Here is a 23,688-nt window from a genome sequence, read left to right as displayed (position 1 = left end):
TAGGGAAAACAAAAATCTGATATACAAGACATAAGGATCTGGGAGAGTTAAGAATGACTATCATACAGACAAGGAGAAACAAGATAGGTTCCAGGAAAGCTTGCACTTGGGCTGGTTACTCCTGCTTCTATGGATTCCATCTGAGGTTTCGCTTTGCCACCCTAAGCTAAGCAGTTTGCCTGCTTGATTCCAGTTGGGTGATAAGGGCTAGTTTGATCTGAGAAGGGTGCCTGCATCTCTGTAATTAATGCTGATTGCATTGTGCCCTTGAAGGGTAAGTTCCCAGCAGGAGATTGAGCTCATTTGGACTCACTGGAGGAGCCCCAGGCATTAAGATATGGCTATGACCCAGAGGCTGAGACTCAGAGTTGAAGAAGCCATGTGGCTCATTCTTAAAAAGAAACTATGCTGAAAGCTTGCTTGAAGGGGTTCTAAAAGGAACTGAATAAGGCTGGGCTCTTAAACACACTTACAAATCCAGGACAGCAAGTTCCTAACTTTCATCATGTGATGAGCCTCAGTGTAGTCAAAAGAACTAATCCCATGCTAAACTTAGGTATGTGCATGTGGAATTTGCTGAATCAACATCTAAGTCAAGACAGAATTTAGCCTTAGGTATTTTTTTTTACTTTCACTGAATTTTTAAGGTACGACTATTTGCTGAAAACAGGAAAAAATAAGGTGAACCAGGAGATGCAGTACTAGGATATTACTAGATTCCAACCATGGAATCTGGATTCCATGGCAGATTGCACCCCTGAGTATTTAAGGAACTGGCAGGCGTCATAGCCCAGCCACTGGCAAAGATATTCAAAAACTTGTGGCACTCAGGTGAAGTACCCGAAGATTGGAAGAAGGCCAATATGGTGTCCATCTTCAAGAAAGGGAGGAAAGTAGATCTGGGGAACTACAGGCCAATCAGCTTGACCTCAATCCCTGGAAAGATTCTAGAAAAAATGATCAAGAGACTATTCTCAACAATCTGGTCAATGGCAGCATCCTGAGGGATAGCCAGCTTGGGTTTGTTGTGGCTAGATCTTGCCTGACCAATCTCATCTCCTTCTATGATCAGGTGACATATCACCTGGACAAGGGAGAAGAGATTGACATATATCTGGATTTCAAAAAGGCCTTTGATCTGGTGTCCCATGATCTCCTCATGGAAAAATTGGCCAACTGCAACCTCAGCTACATCACAGTCTGATGGCTGGGGAATTGGCTTTGAGGCTAGACCCAGACAGTGGTAGTTGATAGAAGTGAATCATCATGGCACTCTGTGACCAGTGATGTCCCCCAAGGCTCCATCTTTGGACCTGTTTTCTTCAACACCTTTATTAATGATCTAGACACCGGTGTCAGAAGTGGACTGGCCAAGTTTGCCGATGACACTAAACTTTGGAGTAGAGCGTCTGCACCCGAGGATAGGCTGGTGATCCAGGCTGACCTGGATAGGCTTAGAAAGTGGGCATATATAAACATGATGGCCGGGTGACGTCAGCTGAAGACACCACCTGGCAGAAACAAAAGGCGGCCCCGGAGGCACAGGAAGGCAGCTGGTGAGCGGAGGCTTGATGGGAAAGCCCACACTCCGAGAGGCGCAGCCGCTGCGTCGGGCAGCCCAGGATGATGGGGGCGGAGCCTGTGGAGGCACCAACAGCAGAGCCGACAGCAACACTGGCAGCAGAGCCGGTGGAGGCACTGGCAGCGGAGCCGGCAGCAGAGCTGGCAACAGCACCGGCAGCAGAGCCGGCAGCGGAGCTGACAGGAACACTGGCAGCAAAGCCGGCGGAGGCACCGGCAGAGGAGCCGGCAGGCCAGGGGGGGAGCCAGCAACAGCACCGGCAGCAAGGCTGACGGAGGTAGAGGCAGTAAGGCCGGTTGCAGAACCGGAGGAGGCACTGACTGGCAAGCCGGCAGGGAAGCTCCGGAGAGGAGGTAACAAGGGCGGGGCCAACAGGGACCCCAACGGGGATAGCCATGGGGTGCAGCAGAAGACCCCAAGCAGGGAAGGTTAAGCAGCGGGTGGCCCACAACACCCCAAGAAGAATTGGCCGGAACACCATACCTGAGGGGGACAAGCAACTGGGGCTGGGGCACCTAGGCACAGGGAAAACACGGGGCCCATAGGTTAAGGGCACTCTTTATTCCTTTGTGGCCTCCAGGTCCACTGGTCGCATCGCTGTGGCAATCATGGTGGTGGGGGATCGCACGCTACGTCACAGGGTGGCTGGAATAGGGCACTAGGGATACGGGTTAGGCGGATCCAGGTCCAAGGGCCTCAAAGCCTTCACGTTCGAGCCGTGACCCGGGACACCAGGACTCGTGACTGGAGGGCCACAGGAGGCTGGGGAAGAAGCCGAGTGGGACCAGGGACGGCAAAGGGCCAGAAGACCTGCGACCCAAGATGGCGAGTGGCTGGGGGGTAGGGAAGGTCGGAGCCCCATGAGTGCCCACCAAGAGCTGTGATGCCCCTGGAGGCTGCCTTGAAGGGGAACCCCTCCACTGAGGTTCCATTCGAAGTCGTGGCAGGAAAGTTAAGGGGACCCCCGGACGTCAGCCGGGGTAGCCTTTGGGGTCCACTCGCAAGCCCATGACAGGCAAGATTGATAGTCCGGCCTAAGGCCGCACGAGAACGCCTGGTAGAGCAGAGGCAGGTACAATGACCTTCAATATGGAAAAATGCAAGGGTACTCCACCTTGGGAAAAATACCTGTAGCACACTTATAGGCTCAGCAGTGCTACGCTCGCTAGCACCATGGCTGAAAGAGACTTGGGGGTCATAATTGACCACAAGATGGACATGAGCTGACAAAGCAATGTTGCAGCTGGTAAAGCAAACAAAAGTCTGGCTTGCATACATAGATGCTTCTCAAGCAAATCTCAGGATATCATCCTCCTGCTGTACTCGGCCTTGGTGAGGCCACAGCTGGAGTACTGCATCCAATTCTGGGCTCCACAATTCAAGAAGGATGTGGAGAAACTTGAGAGTCCAGAGGAGAGCCACGTGCATGATCAGAGGGCAAGAGTATAGGCCTTATAATGAGAGGCTGAGAGCCATGGGACTCTTCAGCCAGGAAAAGTGCAGGCTCAGTGGTGACCTGGTGGCTGCCTGGTACATAAGGGGTGTGTATCAGGATCTGGAGGAATGCCTGTTCACCTGAGTGCCCCAAGGGATGACAAGGTCCAGTGGTCACAAACACCTCCAAGATCGTTTTTAGGCTGGACATCAGGAAAAACTTCTTCACTGTCCGAGCCCCCAAGGCATGGAATAGAATCTATTCAGAGGTGGACTCTTTTAAGAAATGTTTGGATGCTTATCTTGCTGGGATCCTTTGACCCTAGCTGACTTCCTGCCCCTGGGGCAGGGGCCTGGACCCGATGATCTTCCGAGGTCCCTTCCAGCCCTAACGTCTATGAAATCTATGACGTTTAATTAGTGCAGCAGTTCCGAAATTGTAGTCTGGGAATTCAGGCCAGGTAAGTGGTCAACAGATTTCACTTGTGTGCCCTGCTCCTTCTAATTAAAAGTATGATGCTAAGGGTGTATGGTGGATTGTGACAAATTTTGAGGCTTGAGAGTAGTCAGTTGCCAGTAGTAGTCAGTAGAAAGTCTGAGAATCACTGGGCTCATCTACACATGGCCATATGGCACCATTTTTACTGTGCCATCATTAGCATTTCCTTTTGGAAGTACTAAATGATGGTGCAGTAACAGCCCATACTGAGCCGTGCTGGCTGTGCCTGGTTATTTTTAGCTGCTATGTCGCCATAGCAGCACGCTATAATGAGGGAGTGCGTTGCTATGGCAACGTAGCTGTGGTGTCACAGTTTTTGCCTGTTGATGCTAAGTCACTGTACCACGTTGCTATGGTGACGTAGCATCACGTGTAGATACACCCACTGGGTGATTGTGTGATGACGCTGTATTATCTTTTTTCAGTAAAGTCTGTTATAATCTATAATGTTTTCTCATTTTTATTTCTAACAAGAATTTAGTAGATATGAAAGAGATATATGGGCAAATATTCGTAGTAGAATGAATATGAAGGGAAAAAACAGGATCATCATCTTCAGTGCAAGAATGAATTAAAGATATGAATTCATGACTCCTGCTAGCTCATATCTCTTAGAGGATGTACAGAGACATTAACAGCGGTTTTGGAAAAATAATGGGAAATGAAAGGTGTGGCGGGCCAGTAGGGGGTGCTCCTGCATTGAGCCACCCACCTCACTGCACCCAACCACCTTCCAGGCTCCGAGTGCCTCCCTGGGGGCGCCTCACATCTGGCTGACCCCCTTCCTGGAGCACACCCGCTAGCCTGGGGGTAACACTGCCACCACCTGGGGATTGGCTTGATTCTGGCTCTGCACACCCTGGGAAACACAGGCCTAGTAGTCCTTGAGGGTACTTGATTCACTTCAAGAAGTTGGGATGCTTCCCTCAGTCGGAAGCACAAATAGTGGTCTCCCTTAGTCAGCTGAACCAAGGGGACCCCAAGGCATAATCTAGACTCACTCCCAATAAATCTCCCATGCTAGGTACAAAGGAGAACTTTATTGGTTACAAGGGGTAGGGTTGGCATAGGGTATAGGGTAGAGCAATATCAGAGAAATCCCATAGAGCAAACTGGCATGGCTGGGTAGCCTTTGATCACACATCTGAGTTACTGCAAGCTATATATCTAGTTAGATCTCAGGTAGCTTACTCACAAGTATCATCCAGAGGGAGGTGAAGATTCCCCCTGGAGGTAGGCAGTTCCTTGATCGTGAGTTTTGAGAGAGAGAGCAAGTTTCAGATGGTCCAGCGCTTCTCTGTCTCTGAGTCTTCCTCATGGCTGCTGCCCCTCCTCTTGGTCAGTCCTTAACTTATATAGCCCTTATGACCTCATTTACCTGGTCCAATGGAGGCCAGCACCTGTTGGCTGTCAGGCAACCAATTTGAAATGCATCACTAGTTGCTGGGCAGACTGGCAGTTCCTAGCTCCCCAGGGAGCTCAAGCCCCTCACCCAGGTACGTAGGCAAAGGGAGCAGGTTTCCCCCCTCCCTCAGGAATGTATCCAGCTCAGGTTACCTAAAGAGATAGGGTAAGGTGTGTACCCTCTGCTGTGCCCATCCTAACCAAATTGTCACAAGGCAGAGTTTTTGGGGAGAAACAGAGGTGGCCTTCTGCCACAAAAGGCATAACCAAAAGCTCATACATTGACCATTACATCAGAAAAGTAAAATAGTGTCATAAACTTGGCAGATGTACAAGCTGGCAGTATTTTTTTAGCAAAAACAACATGGCCCAGGTCAGAAAAATGCTCTCAGCATTTCACTTTGCTTGTAAAGTGGGAGTGAGATTGCACATTACAATTAAATCATGTTAAGAGCTCTTAAAACATGGATGATCACACATTAAGGTTCATTAACTAGTGCTAAGTACCCTTCAGGCATCTTATAAATTATGCCACTTTGGGCCAGGATTATCCTTGATCTGGGCTACCTCGTTTGAGTTAGGTTCACTTCTGGGTGTTCACCTGAGATCAAACCACTAATCTGCAGTCCATCAGTATTCGAGGAGACACTGCTTCAAAGTGGACTAGCTGTCATCCAGGATTCTATGGCTTTGGATGACAGCTGGGAATGGCCAAGCAACAGGAGGGTGGGTATGGGGTGAATGGGGAGGGAGGGAAAAGTAGTAAAGTGCGGTAGAGGAGCCAGGGCAAGTGGGTCATGGGGAAGTGGGGGTGGTGTCAGGATTGGAGGGAGGAGGAGGTAGTGGGTAGGGAGAAGAGGGAAGTGGGTGGGTGGGGAGCTGCCAGGCTGCTGGTCCTTTGGCCCCTCCAAATTGCTTCCCTGACTCCCAGATCACCCTCTCCAGACCCAGATCACTCCCCTGCCACTCCAGTTGTCCTCTCTGCCACCTATTGGTTCTTCCACTTCCAGATCATTGCTCTGCTGCCCTGAACAGCTGTAGAGGGCAGAGAAGCTGGTGAGGGGAGGGGATCCTCCTCCCTGGCTGCTCCTGGGGTCCTTGCAGGCCATGCCACCCTACTGCACCCAGATCCAGCCCCTTCGGAGCCCTGCAACTCAAAGGGAGGCAGGTGAGAATGGAGGCCAAGGAGCTGCAAGGCAGATGTGGGGCTAGGTTGGGGCTGGATTTGGGTGCACAGGGGTGGCACAGGCTGCAGGGAGCCAGGAACAGGTGAGGTGGGCAAGGGATTACTTTTTTCTAAGTATTCACCTTTCAGCAGTAGGAATGAAGACTGAGCTTTACAAGGAAAGCAATGGTACTTTCTTGACCATTTTATTCCAGTTTGTTCTATCACCACCCCAAAAAAATCTATGGGGCAGGCAGAGTGCTCTGCCAGGAGAACAGAATAGATTTCAATCACTGCTGCCCCAAGTAGCAGGCAAGCATAGGGCTACCATATTTTCAGTTCCAAAAATGAGGAGACCTGTTGTGTGGGGCGGAGAGGGAATATGACTGGGGGGGGATGGGGGAGGTATATGGCAGTGCCCTGCCCCTTCCCATTATGTTGTCTCTCGCTCCCAAGCCACAGCCCCCTGCAGCCCTGCTCCCGTCCCTCACTTCTGACCCACAGAACCTAGCCCTGCCAGTGCCCCTTACTCCTAAACCGCAGTATCCTGGCCTCCTGGGCCATGCTGGTTCCTCTCACTCCTGATCCACAGCTCCTTGCTCTCCGCCAGCCCTGCTGGTGTTCCTCACTCCTGATCTGCACCCTCCTGCTCCACCTAGCCCTGCCAGAGGGGCCCCAGCTGCCCCCATCCCAACCAGGCTGGAGTGCGGTGGCTCGGGGGGAATCTGGCCCCAGCACGGGCTAGAAGGAAAAGGAAGGGAGGCTTGTGGCATCCTCTGCTCTGGGCTAGGAAGCCTGGCCATGGCTCCCCTCCCCCTTCCTTCCCCCCTGCAGAAACTTTTGGCCGCTCCACCCCTCTGAGCACGGGCACTGGCCCCTGTGCTGCCAGCTCGGCCACTACCCTCAAAAGGCCCCCCTGCCGCCTTCCCCTGCTAGAGGGGGCAGGCAACACCACTTTGCCCCCACGCCCTGATGCAGCCCCAGCCCCAGTCCCAACCACCCCCCAACCCAGACTTACCTGTTTGCCTCTCCCTGCTTACAATCTCCTCTCCCCCCATTCCCACTAGCAGAGCAAAGCAAAAACCCAGACATTTGCTCAGATAGATTTGAAAAATCCACCCAGACAGAGATAGGAGGACTCAAAAAGAGGACATGTCTGGGAAAACTCAGACATAAAGTAACCCTAGGTAAGCCAGAGCCATGGATTTCTGTATGGCTCTGATCTGGGTGTCAGTCTGAGGGGAGCTTTGTCTGTGTGTCTCTGATGAGGAGTAGGAGCTTGGCACATATCAGTGAAGCTGGCAGGGCTTGTTTTATTTTATTGCTACTCCCCTAGTCCAGCACCTCTCTCAAATGACGATTCAGTTAATAAAACAGGCCAACCCCATCCCTCATCAACCTGGTGAATGCTAGAGTGAGTGTGAAGAGGTGATACACAATGGGCACATCTACACAAGATGCTTAATGCACAGTAGCTTAATACTGTGTAGTAGCATGTCAGGCAAAAATTGTGCTAATAAGCTACAGCAGCAAAAGCCTAGCAGCCCAGGGAAGTGGGGAAGGGGTCACAAAAGGGACAGGGGGAGGAGAGAGCTTGGGGATGGGTAGGGGAGGGGTGGTTTGCTCCTCTGGACGGGAGACCTGGAATGCAGGGGGTTTGGGGGCACCTGGGAGCTGCGTTGGCAGACAGTCCTGGCACAGGGTAGGGGAGGGGCTGTTTGCTCCTCTGGGCAGGAAAACTGAGGTGCTGGGGGTTGGGGGCAGGGAGAAAGGCCATACACACAGATGAGTAAACAACCCCTCCCCTACGTGATAACAGGGCCATTTGCCCAGGCAGTCCCAATCCCCTGTTCCTCAGTTTTCCCACCTGGAGGAGCAAACAGCCACTCCCCTATCCAGTGCCAGGGCTGTCTGCCAGGGCAGCCCCAAAGTGCCCCCAATCCCCCATGCTCCAGTTTTCCTTCCTGGAGAAACAAACAGCCTCTCCCCTACCCATCCCCAAGCTCTCTCCTGCCCCTGCCATTTTTGCAGCTGCTTACCTGTGGTCTTTTCATCTGCAATCAGAGGCTTCTGATGCTGCAATTAAACCAGGCTCTAAACCTGCCCCCTCACCCAATCAGGGAGTGTGTGTGTAGGGGTGTTGGGGGTGGGGGGGGAGAGAGTGCCAAGATCTGGGTGTGAAAATGGCGGTCCCTGCCATGACTGGACCATGATATTAGCAAGCTGAGCCCATGACTTAAGCCAGGCCCTAGCTATAAGATTCATTTAAAAAAAAAACCTGATTCCTTCCATTCAAACTAGTTTTGGTTTGGGCACCTGGATCACTGCACAAAGGCCAGTGTACATGATGTAAAAGAAGCTATGTTGCAGTATTTTTGTCATTTTGGTTGGTTCAAATACTGTGGTGAGGGATGTGACAAGAATGCTAAGCTGTAAGGGAAGAAACCCTGGCCCCACTGAAACTACTGGGAGTTTCACTGTGGACTCCACTACTGTCAGGATTTTACCTCCTGAGGGTTGTCAGGCAATAAAGCTGCCAAACTTCTCGTTCATTTTCAGTCAGTATTTAGAATGACTGTGAAATATTTTTTTTCCAGTGATACTTTAAACCTACAGCTACCTTTTGGTTATGGGTGAATAATATGCTCGATCTTTTGTTATGTTGGAGTGCACAAGAAATACTTTCTGCCAATTTCGGTGGCACTTTTTTTCTAGTTTAGAGCTGGTAATGATTAGAGAAGTGCTTTAGCAGAGTTATGAATCATAATGATATCATTATTCAATGTTTGAAAAAGATTATATAAATGAAAAGTCTTGGAGATATGGTTCAACCTGAGGGTCAGATAATATCGTAAAGTCCCTACATCCCCGGAGACACTTAATGACAGGCTTTTTGCACACAAGAACTGGGCCATTAAATGTCACAGAGGACAACTAAAGACAAGCAAAATACATGGGCAGACATAATTCAGTCTGGGTGGTTTGAAGCCATTCTTTCTGTTAATTCTTTTTGGAAGAGTTTCAAACACCCTTGAGGAGTAGAACATAACAGGACACAAAATAAAGTTTGATGGCTGCAATGGAATACAAAGATTCCACAGTGAAGCACCCCTGAAGGGATCAATGGAGGGGCTAACTGCTCCCTACAGGGTCCAAGCAGGCTGCTGGGTGTTGGCTGTGGGCAGCTGACACTGGCCCCGGTGAGCTGGCTGCAGCTGGGCCTAGGTGCTGGCAGGTCTGGCAGGAGGCCAGAACACCCTACAAGGCTGGATGGCATGGGCCTGGCAGCTGCATGGCACTGCAGTGCCAGGCAGTGGCACTGGACAGCAGGCAGGCTGGCACAGGTAGCCCATGGCCTGTGCAGGGGCAGCAGAGGCCAAGATTTCCCCCAGGCTCCCTGCTGTTGGGCCCCAGGGCTCAAAACGCCTGCTTAAGCCCTGCCTCCTGCCGCTGAGCTGCACTTCAAGTGGCTTCACCAGCCCCATGGAGATCAGCCTGACAGCAGGATGCATCAAGACAGCCAGTGGCAGAGCTGCATGGAGCGCAGCCCTGGTGAGCACAGCCCAGCGGTGGGAGGCTCCACAGCCCCGTGGAGCTGAGCCTGGCAGCGGGAGGTGGGGGAGAGCCAGGGCTGTACTCGGAGTGGCTCCGCCACTGCGCAGGGCTGAGCTCCATGGGGCTGATGAAGTCACTCAGGGCACAGCCCTGGCTCCCCACCACCTCCTGACACCAGGCTGCTTCAAAACTGAAAATGTTTCAAAACTTTCAAAACTTTTTGAGTGCCCTCGTTTTGTTTCGAAGGTGTTTTGAAGCCTTTTGTTTCATTTCAATTTAGCTGTTCTGAGCTCAAAACACATTGAAACAGCTCCAAAATGAAATACTTGTTGAAATTTCACACAGCCCTAATACACAGCAGGGGCACACTCTGGATGCTGTGCTGGCATGGGGGGAGGGCTGGTCCCGGGGTGCCTCCCTGAAGAGGCCCTCTATGGGGAGGGTATGGGCACAGGCAGCTCCTCATCCCAGTCATTTGAGAGCCCTGTGCCCCCTGAGCCCAGGCGCTGTGGGTTTGTCAGTGGCACAGGAGACTGATGCAGAAGAAGGGGAGCTAGTGGGGTGTGAAGCCATGACAGCAGGTGCTGCCAGGACCCTGGACTGCCCTGGTCTGAGAACGGGGAAGGAGAGGCAGTCTGCCTATGGCCAGCACCCAGTGACCTGCCAGCCCCTGGGGAGTGAGTGGGGACGTGGGGCTTGGCTGGGAGCTGCCAGGGCCCAGACCTGTTCAGCTGACTTACCATGGTCCCTGGACACCCATGCATGCCTAAGCCCTGATCTGAGGTTGGGCAGTGCACGGCCTCTTGTATAGAGCATCTCATATAAAAATGCTGCAAACTCTCACAAACAGCTTCTTTCTCATGGCTCTGCAGGTCCTGCAGCTGCACACAAGGGAGAGGTTGCAGTTTGCAGGCAGGATGCTGCCTCAGGGTTGCTTCTGCCTACAGTTGGGGCCCTGGGGATTGCACCAGCTTTGCAGGAGGAGGACCCAGGATCACACCCTCCTCCTGGATCAGCTGTGGAGGACTGGGAGGTAGATGTGGGGACATGGCAAGCAGAGGATATTGCCTGGCAGGACAGGTGGCAGGTGAAGGACATGCCCCACAGGGATGCATGGGCACAGCACAGAGGACTGGTGTGAAGAGGTATGGAACCAGGCAGACTGGGAGTTCAGGGTACAGCTCCTGGCCCTGTAACATGAGCAGTTAGAGGCCTTGCAGGAGCAGGGCACAGTTGTGGCCAGGGCAGTACAGGCCACAGGGGAGGGCTACTGAGTGCTGGACAGCATCCTGGTCTTGGCGGTCATGTTTGTGCCACCCACTGCCATGCCCATGACCCAAACCCCTCCTACCTCCTGGTAGCCACCTGTTTCCCAGCAGCAGGCCCCCTTGTGGGCCTGGGTGGAGGTCTAGTACCATTTCCACCAGCCGGGAGCCACTGCCCTTGCCTCTGCCCTGGATCCTCCACCACCCAGCTCCCCCGCCAGGGCCCAGCTCTGCTGCTCACCCTGGCTCCACATGGGCATGGAGCCAGAGCTGCCGGCAGTGGGGCCAGGACCATACACTGGCCCTGTTGGCCTTGGGCACTGGCTGCTGGAGGGGGAGCCACCCAAACTGGGAGACCAGTGGCTGCCATCAGCCCTATGCTAGCCCCCTGCCTGCCAGACTCGCTGCGGTGTGCGCACCCATGGGGGAACAGACAAAGGCTGTAGTGCTGGCTACCTGTTTCCAGGCTCTGCCTTCTAGATGCCCCCATCCTATGGCTGCCCACCCCAGAAGGGCACACACATAAATAGTTTGCACAGGAAGGAGGGTGCTTTATTGTTGGTGGGGAGGTGGGTGGTGGAGGGAAAGGGGATGGGAGTCTATTTGTTGTAAGGGAAATAAAGTGTTTTTCTGAGAATTGTCCAATAAGCGTGGTGGTAGGGGTGGGTGGCTGGGTGGTGAGTCTGTGTGCAGCTGTCCAGGTAGGCTAGAGTGTGGGAGTAGGTGGTCAGCTAGCGCCTCTCACACCTAGTGCCCTGGCCCATGCTGGTGGGTGTGTAGTTCAGTCGGGGCCTTGGTGTGGGGAGCCCATTGCTGTCACTGCCACTGCAGCTGGTGCCTCCACTGCCAGGAGTCTTCTGCCCTCTGTGCCTCCTCTGCCCAGGCCTTGCAAAACAGCTCCCCGCAGGCCTCACCAATGTTATGCAGCATGCAGGCTGCAACAATGACCCAGGGGATGTTGGTCTCGGCAAACTCATACTTCCAGGATGGCCTTCTGCTTGTGTCTCTGAGGTGTCTGTCCAGGCAGGACTGCTCAATGTCAGGTCATCCACCCAGGTCCTGGTTTGGTGCTGTAGAGACTGCAGGTTTCATGTTCCTTCCAGTGACAGGCAGGTGGGGGAGAGTGCCTGAGAGGTGAACCTGGTAGTGTCCCTCAGGGAACAGGCAAGGGAGCTACAGGAGGAGGTGGGAAGGCTCCAAAGCATCCTCCACTATGAGGACTTGTTCAATTTAATGCTGGAGGAGACCACTAGGACTGTGGAGGAAGGACTGCCAAAGGCAGCACTAGAGAAGGAAGAGGACATCGACTCCCAGGAAGGTGGAAGCTTGTGACTTCTGTCAGCAAGCAGAAGGCTTCATTCCCCACTTGCAGCAGTTTGTCTGGAGAACAGATATGGAGCCCTAGCAACAGGGGAGGAGGAAGAGCACATTCTGTTGGTAAAGGAGGCCAGGCCAGGCATCCTCAAGGTTGGGAGTATCAAGACCACTGCCACTGCTGGCCATTATCTTTGAAAACTCATGGCAATTGGGGGAGGTTCTGGATACAATTTGATGGCGGCAGACCAGAAGATCTTAACCTGTTGCAGTCTGTCGCTTATTGGGAAGCCTGTTGGAGCTGCCTGGAGTGACCACCTTGCTTCCTTGTGGTAAGCATCTCAGCAGTGGCTGAAAGCTACCAGTTACCTTACCTGTGGTTCTTGAGTCAAGGGTTGACTAATAAATTCTGGTTTGTTTTGTGATTCTGGTTATGCCATTTAAGTTCACTTGTAAATAACCTTTCCTATTATTCTTGTTTTGTAAATAAAGTGTAAATAGTTAAATCAGTTAAGTGTTAGACCTTCTTGGGATCACGGGCTGCTCTGTGGGGAGCAGGGGGCCAGCTGGAAAGTAAATTGGTGCTGGCTGGAAGCCCTGCCCCACTCTCACCACACCATCCTTGATATTGGGCAGGGGTGGCAACTATTGGGCTGCCACCTGGGTTACAAAGCTAAGGAAGTATGGGTTGGATGAATGGACTGTCAGGTGGACAGACTGGCTGGATCATCAGGCTCAAAGTGTAGGAATAAATGGCTCAGTGTCTAGTTGACAGCTGGCATCAAGTGGAGTGCCAATTTTGTTTAATATCTTTATCAATGACAGAGAAGATAAGATGGAGTTTACCCTCAGAAAGTTTGCAGATGACACCAAGCTGCAGGGAGTAGTAGATACACTGGAGGGTAGGGCTAGGATTCAGAGAAACCAAGATAAATTGGAGGATTAGATCAAAATAAATCTCATAAGTTCAATAAGGGGAAGTGCAAAGTCCTGCATTTAGGACAGAACACTCCTGTGCACTGGTCAGTGCCGTAGCAAGGGGGGCCAGCGGGGTGACCGCCCTGGGTGCTGAAGCAAAGAGGTGCCAACAGGTGCTGCCCAGGCGGGGCGTGGGATGGAGCCGCAACCAGCTCGTTTGGGGTGGCACGGGGATGGGGGAAGGACAGTGCCCACTGCTGCGTGCACTCTCAGGCAAGCATGGGGGAGTGTGTGCCCCCAGATCTGTGCACGGGTTGAGGGCAGGCTGCTGCTGCGGGCCTTGCCCTGGGTGCCAAACTTCATTGTTATGGCACTGGTACAGACTGGAGTCCAACTGACTAAGAGGAAACTCTGCAGAAAAGGACCTGGGGGTTACAGTAGACCATAAGTTGAATATGCCCTTGTTGTGAAGAAGATTGATGGCATACTGAGCTGCATTAATAGGAGCATTGCCAGCAGATTGAGGGACGTGATTCTTCCCCTTCATTTAGCACTGATGAAGCCACAACCAAAATACTGTGTCCAGTTTTGGGTCACCCACTACACGAAAGGGTGTGGACAAATTTGAGACAGTCCAGCAGAAGACAATGAAAATGGTTTAGTGGGCTTGGGAACATAATTTGAGGAGAGGCCGAGGGAACTGGGCTTATTTAGACCAAAGAAGAGAAGACTGAGGGGGGATTTAATAGGAAACTTTAACTACCTGAAGGGTGGTTCCAAAGAGGATGAGACTAGAAGGGCAGCAGCTCTGCAGAAAAGGGCCTGGGGGTGACAGTGGACAAGAAGCTGAATATGAGCCAGCAGTATGCCCTTGTTGCTGTGCGGGCCGGGAGCGACCCGAGCCCTTTTTCGTGCTGCACGCGGGCTGTGGCCAGCAGCCCGGGCACGCTGGATCGGAGAGGGAGGGCGACGAGCTGGAATTAGGCACAAACACTTAGCGGTAGTTTTAAAGATTGTTTACTTACACCGAGATGGCAGTGGTGTAGGCTGGAGAACTTGCTTGAGTTGCGGTTACAGACACAGACAACATGGACGGTCATGTGGAGTTTGCTAGGCTCCACGGAACAGAGCTCCGGATGCTCTGGGTGAACGCGCCACCGAAATGGGAATCGGAGATACGTCTTATAAAAGTCGCACTCGAAGACGGGAAGAGGTGGGCGATGGATCAGGTCGCCAAGCTCCTTTGAATCTCACACAGGGTCTCTATTACCCTGCCGTGTATCCAGAGTCCCCACGAGATGGATGTGGAGTCCTCTTCGGCTTGGGCGGAAACTGCTTAAGCCTCTTATACGGCTAACAGGCCAATCGTTAGCATCACTACTCAGTGACGTATTTAGTAATTGTGGAATCATTTTGAAACAGGAATGGATTTTTCACTTATTCCTCTGTGATCCCATAATGGTGAGGAGTTAATATTTTACTTCTTCTTGTCACAAACTGCCTGAGACTCAGCTTCTGAGGGAGAAATGGGCTTGGGAGAGAGAAATCCCTCTTATAACCTTTTAAACCCTGAGCCCTGTCCTTAAAGATAAAGGAATCCAGTAGGGGAGGCACTATCTTGGTGGACTTCATGATTGAACTGCAATGCTGAAAAGTGGTTTGTAAATTCAAACAAGCACTGAACCTTGCTAACCTCATCACCAGAAGCCAACTTCCTACAGCTCAAAATGCACCAAATCCACATAGATCCAGGCCATACCATGACAAGACGTGCAAAACCTGCCAACAATATCACCAGTATGGCGATATCTTCACAATACAATACGTACGTAGGAGACGCCAAGCAACAAATGTGCACCAGAATGAGCGCACACCAAAAATCTATCAAGCACCTCTTCAATCTCTCAGGCCTGATCCTCAAAGGGAATTTACAAACCACTTTTCACAGAAGAGCCTATGAACTGTACTTCATCAACCTCCTAGGTACAGAAACTTATGGACTCAATACAGACATTGGAATTCTGACACGCTACAACCTTCCGGACATCTGACTCCCCAGGTACCTCTCCACTTTTACCTGCGCTGCTACATCCCCCTGCCCTTCCTACACCAGCCTGTCCCTCACCCCCTGATGCCTCCATTTCCATTTTCACTGACTGGCTCTCTTGCCTGCATTGCATGCCAGCCTTTGGCTTCTTTACTATTCCTTCCATCCAGGAACAGCATACGCACACACCAACTGCAGATGCTTCCTCAGCCTGACAAAGGGTTTTTCAATCTGAAAACTGGCATCCCAGGCAGCTAAGCTGAGCTCACCTGGAGCCTCACAACTCCACTGCAGCCAGCAAGCCTCAGGCCTGTCAAAGATGTGACGGGTCTGCGATTTCCCCAGACATGACTGTGTGCGTGAGCATGGTTGCTGGAGGTTATGGTGCCTCCTATCTGCCTTTCATCAGGGAGATCCTCAGTCCTAGCATTTCCTAGGGCTGCCGGGCTGCCAGCAGTCCCACCAGGACTCCCAACCCTGGCAAGGTGCAGTTTTAGTGGTCATTCCCAGGACCTGGGGCCTCCTCCTTCCCCATTGGACCAGCGCATACCTCAAAGTTCTCTCTTGGCATGGGAGTTCAGAAGGGACAAGTTCTTCCCCTGCTGGCTGGTGATTCAGTGAGTGCCACCTCCAGCTCTGAGAGCAGGGCATTAAATGGATTTTAAAAAAATGAAAAAAGGAAATAGGTGTAGACAGAGTGAAAAGTGAATGCAGACTCATTCCATCTGCAGCTGAAGCTTGGGGAACCCCACGCAGCAGGAGGCTCACCTTCAGGAACTCCAGTTGCTCCACCAAACCATAATCCAAGGTGGTGTGGGGTGTCACTACATCACCAGAAATGCTGAACAGCCTCTTGCATGGAACACCGGTTGGTGAACAGGACAGGAGTTCCCGGGCAACTGTGGTGAGATTTGGCCACATTTGATTGCGGCTTACCCAGTAGGCCAAGGGGTTGCACAGCAGCAGTTCCACGTCCTTGGTGAGATAGGAAGCCACCAAGGCTGGAGCGCTACCTGCCTGATGGTGGGATCTGATGCCTCTGTACCACACCAGGGAAGCCATGCCCTTGGCCCACATTGGCAGTGCTTGTGGTGGAGGAGGAGACTGACTGGTGGATGGTGTGCTGGCACAGGACAGTGGATCTCTCTCTTTTATGTCCCCCCGCCTCCGCCATTTTGCCTCCCTGACTCTCTTCACCAGCACCTCCATCCGGTGATTAAGGGTTTGGCTGTTGCATATGCTGCCCTTCACCCTCAGGTCACACATGGTGGCCAGCACATGGACCATACTGGACCACAAGGGATCAAGCTGATCAATCCTGATGCCCTCCTTCAGCTGCCTTACCACTGCCTGCATGTCTGGTGACAGTGGCTTGCCCCAGGCATGAACCCCTGGAAGCTCTCCATTTGGCTATGAAGTTCCCTCACTACAGGGATCAGCTGGGTAAAGAGGGCATCGCCAGTGCTGAGGGTCTCAGTGGCCTTAAGGAAGGGCTTGAGGATCACCAACATTTGGGAGATGGTATCCTACTCAGCTCTGTTAAGGGGGCCGCTTATCCCAATCTCCCCAAGCAAGGCCATTTCATGGATGGCCTTCTGTTGCTCCACCAGCCTCACGAGCATCAGGTATGTGGAGTTCTACCAAGTCTCCACATCGTGCATGATTTTGTGCTGCAGGATGTTCAGCTCTGCTTGTTTGTCCTGCAGCATCTTTCCCCCCTCAATACTCCAGTGGAAGTTGCTTGCTACTTTCCTGTGTGTGGGCCGGGAGTGACCCAAGCCCTTTTCTGCACTGCACGCGGGCTGTGGCCAGCAGCCCGGGCATGCTGGTTCAGAGAGGGAGGGCGATGAGCTGGAATTAGGCACAAACGCTTAGCGGTAGTTTTAAAGATTGTTTACTTACACCGAGATGGCAGTGGTGTAGGCTGGAGAACTTGCTTGAGTTGCGGTTACAGACGCAGACAACACGGACGGCCTCGTGGAGTTTGCTAGGCTCCACGGAACAGAGCTCTGGATGCTCTGGGTGAATGTGCCACCAAAATCGGAATCGGAGATACGTCTTATAAAATTTGCGCTCGAAGACGGGAAGAGGTGGGCAATGGATCAGGTCGCCAAGCTCCTCTGAATCTCACACAGGGTCTCTATTACTCAAGCCTCTTATACGGATAACAGGCCAATCGTTAGCCGCCACGTGGGAATAATTTAAAACCAGCCAATAGCGGGGAATGAATTTGCATACCCGTGGCGGGAACTCTTTTGCACCGTGCGTTCCTCTTGCAACTTGAGCAATGCACTCTGCAAAAGAAGCTGCAGAAAAGTGGGAAACTCGTCCCTGCACCGGGGTTTTCCTCTGCAACAGGAAACTCTCCCGTGCAATGAAGCTGCAACTTGGCGGGGATAATTCTGGTGCCGAAGCACACACAAAATCATGCCTTTGGGTCATGACAATGGGGAGACTAGTTAAGCAGGCTAGTAAAGCACTGGAACAGGTTACTTGGAGAGACTGTCGTATCTTCATCCTTGGTGATTTTTATGACCTGGCTAGACAAAGCCTTGGCTAAGGAGATCTAGTTGGGGATGGTCCTGCTTTGAGCAGTGGGGTTGGACCAGATGACCTCCTGAGTCCCTTCTAACCCTAATTTTCTATGATTCTATATTTTTATGAAATGAAGAAGGAATACCTTACAATAGCGGTAAGGGCAGGTGAAGGCTGCTGTGAAATAGAAACCTCTAGTCATTTAACTTTTCCTTGTAATCAGATTAAAGTTTCTTTCCCTCAAAGTACTGTGTGGTTGCTGATTTGTGACTGGAGTTTCACATTAAAAGAAGGCACATGGGCATCTTCCTTCAATAACAAGTCCTACAGCAATGGGAAGTGGCAACAGGGGCAGGTGCTAGTGAATACTGGGAGCCTTTAGTCACAGACCTACATAGAGGCTATGATTGTATGATTGTCATTTGAACTTGGAAATGTGACATGTGTGCAATTCAGCAGCTGCAGTCATGACTGACCAGGCCTCTTTAGGATCCACTCTGCTCACCCTGTTTTTGGAGGGGGCTAGAAAAGGTGCTCTAAACATAGAGTGATCCCACTGGAAGTGATTTTCCAGTAAGCTGAAGTAAGATAGTCTATCTGTTGTCCAAACCAAGTAATGAAGATTGCAGCCTGGAATGTCTGGACCCTGATGGAGAACCGTAATAGTAACGGAGCAGAACAAAGGACAGAGAAGTTGCATGATTTGATATTCAGATTGCTGCACTTAGTGGGACCAGATGTGCAGGGGAGGGGCATGGTGGTGGCTTTATTTTGGAAAGGAAAAGCCAAAAAAAGACAGACACATCCATAGCATTGGTTTTGCTATCAAGGCCAAGATCATTACTCAGATACTAGAACAAGCATTTACTGACTCTTCGTCTTCCACTGACCAACAGACAATGTGCAACAGACATCAGTGCATGCAGCACAACCCTTGATGCAGATGAAACAAAGGAAGAATTCTACTCTAAACTTGATCAAGTCCTGTCATCTGTCCCTAAACAAGGTAAGATGATTCTCAGCAAATTCAGTGCTCAGTGAATAGAGTGGGCAGATACTTTGAGCTATGAAAAGGAACATTTAGAAAGGAAGGGGTGGGGAAAGTCAATTCAAATGGAATTCTCCCGAGCAAGTATTCAGAATATGATCTCTTCATCGTTATTATGAACTCATTATTCCTTCAAAGCAACAAATGGAAGACATCATGGATGCACCCCTACTCAAAATACTGGCACTGGTTTATTACATCATGGTATGTGCCCAGGACTGTTGCAATGTCCATATCACCAGAGATATATCTATATCCCAGCACAGATGACTTCTGGATGGATCATCACTTGATACAATCTATCATGTCCATTCACGTCACCACAAAACAATGTTAAGAAAAGAAGCAATCAGGGAAGAGGTTTAATATCAAGTGCTTGAAAGACCTTACTAAATGCATTCATCTCCAGCACTGCCGCAGTGAGAAACTCTCTGGCCTCCCTAATGATGAAAGGCTTAAAGAACTAGGGCTCTTTAGTCTGGATAAGAGAAGACTGAGGTGGGTGTAGGCTTCAATGCAGCATTGATCAACATATGCTGCTCACATAAAGGCTTTGTTAAAGGATTGGCCAGATTTGACCTCACTAGCAAACATGATTGATGTATGAACTCCTCTTGTAAACAAAACTTGGTATGTGAGCCCAGATGTACACTCCTGCCAAAAGATGGGAGGGAGAGCTGATGGTACAAGGTAGCATAGTCCAGCACCAGGATGATAAGGCTGGGACAGGCACACCTAGGTTAGAATGTGAAACAAACCCCTGGTACAGGATGGTTTGAAATGTTCAAGGTACAGATGAAATGCAATATGTAATGTGTTTTGATTGGTATATAAAAGGAAAACTGGAAATCAGGGGCACTTTGTAGTGACCTGGGGGAGCCTGTGTGATGTTATGCTGACTACCTTGTCACATGTACAAATGCATTAGTTCCTTATCTGATGTACTTGTTAGGCCAAAATGTGTTAGGGCTGTGCTTGTAGACATTTAACCTGGCTGAATCTTTGCCACTGAACTGAACCTATGGTCATTCTTTAAGACAAGATTAGTGTTGGGATCTCCTGGCTGCGACTCTGCTGGCACCACAGTTCTGGAAACTGCAACACTGACAGAACATCAATAACATCTGATGAAGAAAACAGAAATGATGACACTGATAACCCCAGATGACACTGGTGACCCCAAATGCTGATTTGGTAAGTAGTAAACTTACTAAATGCTGTCCCATTTCTGAATCAATACTATGGGGCAAACTGCCCTCTTATAGGGTCGCAAGCTGTGATGGCAGAGAATTACGAGCTAGTCTTAAATACTGGTTATGAACAATTCAGGGACAGCAGAAGAGATTCAAGGACTTCTTGAAGGCCAGCTTGAAGAAATGTGATATTAACATCAGTACCTGGGAGAATCGAGCACTGAATCATCCTCAGCGGTGCTATGATAAACGTCAAAGCATCAATCATTCTGAGCAAACTTGCCTCACTATAGAGGTGGATAGATGAGAGACACAAAGGGGAAGAGCTGTGACCTGACATCATCAGGATCCTTTCCTAACTTCTAGAACTATTTTCCACATATTCATTCGAGCATGCGGATCTCAGATCAGCTTCTTCAGTCATCTCAAGACTCTTCAATGACTTCTCTATTTACTGGAAGACTGTCATCCTCCTATTGAGGGACTGATGTTGCTGCTGCTGAGAGATTCCAGACTTCCATAATGACTCTTGTCCACTTTAGAGCCCTTCTGTGAAACAAAAATATAGTGCCCATGAGCCCAGCATGGCTGCAGCAAGGCATCTCACAAGAGTTGCTTCTAACAGAGTGCGATTGTAAGCTGGAGAGGTTCTGTGCACACATAAATCCACTGCCAGAGGAGGAGATGCAGCTTAGGGGAAAAGGATCTCTGCATTTTCTCCAAAGGCTCTTAAGATTGGTGAGGACTCAGGGAGGGGGAGCCATGCATAACCAGTCACTTCACAAGCAGACAGGAGAGCACTGCATTCCTCACAGAAGAATGCAGTCTGTCCAGAGAGTGGGAGGCAACCAGGTTGTGACACTGTCACCATACCATTGTCTCACTCCCTTTGAAAATGACTGATGGCTGAGGAATGCGCTCTCTCATACACATACCATTCTTTCCTCTTGTGTCCCTGACAGCTTCCATTCCCAACCCTTTATGCTGTGGGTGGCCAACCACTAGCAAAGAAGTTGAGGAGGATGCTCTGGCCTTACGGTTAGACTGTCATATCTTCTGCTCAAGGCCAATGACACTCTTTCTTGATCATATGGCAAGCATGTGAGGCTGATGACCAGCAGTGGAAGGGGAGTGGAGCGTGTGTGAATACAATGGCAAAGGACACTGGCAGCAAATATTTTCCAATCCTGGGAGACAGTCCAGTCCTCTAAAAGAGAGAGAATTTCTGAGAGCTGACTACCCTGGGGGCTGGGCAAAACACTGTTGGTACTGAAGGCTGTAGCTACAGTCCTTCAGGCAGAACAAAGGTAAGAAGTAAATGAGAGCAAGAAGCTCCTTTATGAAACAGATTAGTGGAGCCATCACCTACAACACAGGCCATGTGCAAGGCTGGAGTAGGAGCTGAGACATGGTCCTGGGGAGTGTTGCCTGAAAGGCTGAGACATGGATTTGATTGTGGCTTTGTGTGAGAGAGAAATGTTACAGAAAGACAGAGAGGAGCAGAAGACCAAGGAAATATCCTGGGTGATGATCCTTGAGGAAAATATCTGTTTCCTGCTTGATCCCTGCTTTGTCAAGGAAACAGGAATTTGTGTGTTCTTTGTAAGCAAACAGGCCTATGTCAAATGGTGGAAACAGATGTCACTTGATGTTGCATTTGTGCCACCATAACATTTTTTATAGCGAGCAAATACATGTCTCTACTCTTTGTTGTACCACATCAAAGGTAAATCATTGGCACAACGAAAAGTGGCATGATACATTGTGCTGCTTTATTGCAGTGGCTATCTGTTTGCTCTGTGAAAGAAGAGTACAGGCAGCCTGAGCTGTCTCCACTCCAACTGCCCTGAGCAGGTGCTCTGGGGGCTTGAGGGGCCCGATTCTGCACATTTCAAGAATTTCTGTACAGGATCAGGCTCCTCAAGTTGTTGTACAGGACCAGGATCCTCAAGCACCTGTTGAACTTTCCTCACGAACAGAGTTACAACCACAGGGAATCTTAGTACTCCTCTATATAAGTGGGGAAAGCTGGGGTTCCAGGCTTATGGAGACCTGCCCTGGGATCTCCAGGGGTGCATCTTCATAAGCAGGGAAAGCCTGTGAGGATCCTGACATGGAAGCACAGGGCCCATACAATCCCTGATCTGTCTGGGTAATCACTCAGGGAAAGCCAGGCAGGTACTCTCAGGGCTTCAGGGGTCTGATCCTGCCTGGGAATTCCTGGTGTGCTCAGGAATAGGCCGCTCCATCCCTGGGATACTGTGGGACAGTGTGTGACAGAGTATCAATGGGTGTGACAGCAGGGGATGTGTGCTTCAACACATTGCAGCACAGCTGATCCGCTTCAATTGGTGATGTCTATTTCTAGCCAGAGATATCCAACTGTCACCATTTTTTTTTGTCTAAGGGAAACAACCTTCAAATCCCAATCTTTACTAACCACCTAGGTCAAAATGGGTAACCTTGCCTTCCCCAACAGGGGCTGTGCATGCATATAAATTGACAGTGGAGACTGGCTAGTTCATGGTGACAATGGGTATGTGAAAGTGTTATATGAGGGACAATGTGTATATGTGGGAATGGAATACTGAAATAGTGGATTTCTCTTGTTTTTCAGTTCAGCCACCAAACCAAGACAAACACAATCTTTGTTTTTGGTTGATTTCAAGGGTTGAGAGACAAAATAGTAAAAACATCTCACTCTGGATCCACTTTTCATTAGTTTGACCCTTGTTCCAAAAGCTGCCACTGTCCCTCCAAGTTGACCCAATTTGAAGTGAATATCTGGTCATTTAGGATGTTTCAGAGGTAGCCAGAGATGCTACTAGCCACATCACTCCTGCATGTGCTCCTGGCTGTTTAAACTGATTTGCTTTAACCAGGCTACAGTGATGTGCCAGCCCATGACCCAGTCCAGATGGATCACAACTGACTGAGTTTGCTTTTACCCAAAATAATTTTTGTTCACGTTTGGGGTTTTGTTTGTTTTTTTTAAAGAGAAAAAAAATATTTTTTGAGTCTTCCAAAATGGTTAGTTTTTTTAACCCGCCCTCTTCTTTTTAAAATTCAGGTAAAGTTTGGAATGAAGTTGCCATTTTTAAAATGAAGTTGAAACATTTATTTTTGAAAGTATTGACAAAAATGTTTCAACTTATCAAATTCTTTTATTTTCTCTTTGACTGAAACTATTTGCTGAATTTGACCCAAATAGACAAGTGGTTTGTGTTACCACAAAGCTGCATTTTTCTGTGAAACTATAATTGGCTGAAATTTTGCTGTAACAGCAGGCCTTGGACTTAAGAGGCAGGATGCTGGACTCAACCATAATAGGGATGAAACCAAACCATGTAATTGCTCAGTTGCTTGTGTAGTTGATGCTGACAGGAAGGAAAAAAGCAAGGAAGCAGTGTGCTTGCTTTCAGTGAATGCACTTAGCACATACATGGAGTACAGTGATGCAGCACTGACCCCAAGTTCCCAGGCCAGAAGCTTAGCTGTCACTAACACTGTCCATTCAGAGTGGATAAAGGTACCAGATGTATGTTCTGTGCCAAGCAGCACACATGTAAACGTAGCTCATCATGACAGTAGGACATACAGCAGGATACTCCATTTGGTGCCCTTGGCAGATGTATAAAATGGTGGGTGGCTTGTGGTCCATTTGGTATCAATGGATATATAAAGCAGTGTGTGCATGTGTAGGAGGGGTGGCAAATGTGCATTGTTGTG

The sequence above is a fragment of the Alligator sinensis genome, unplaced genomic scaffold (assembly GCF_000455745.1).
Source record: "Alligator sinensis unplaced genomic scaffold, ASM45574v1 scaffold239_2, whole genome shotgun sequence".
Classification (NCBI taxonomy): Eukaryota; Metazoa; Chordata; order Crocodylia; family Alligatoridae; genus Alligator; species Alligator sinensis.
The sequence above is the reverse complement of the archived record's forward strand: the minus strand, read 5'-3'. Positions refer to the sequence as shown.